The sequence below is a fragment of the Belonocnema kinseyi genome, chromosome 5 (assembly GCF_010883055.1).
Source record: "Belonocnema kinseyi isolate 2016_QV_RU_SX_M_011 chromosome 5, B_treatae_v1, whole genome shotgun sequence".
Classification (NCBI taxonomy): Eukaryota; Metazoa; Arthropoda; class Insecta; order Hymenoptera; family Cynipidae; genus Belonocnema; species Belonocnema kinseyi.
In genome coordinates, this window is record NC_046661.1 from 35445917 (window position 1) to 35446122 (window position 206).

Below are 206 nucleotides of genomic sequence, written 5' to 3' on the forward strand. Positions count from 1 at the left end.
GTAACCATATGCAGCATATATATATATATATATATACTGGATACGAGATAGCAGTGTATCTGCCAAAGGGAGTTTGAGGCAAATTGAAAGAGGGTTTTGATACTTAGCGCCCTCGATGGTCATCCAGTGAAGTAAGTGAAACTTACTTGAAAAAATTTTTTTTTTAATGTAATATAATTTTAAATTGATAATTAATGTCCTGTATG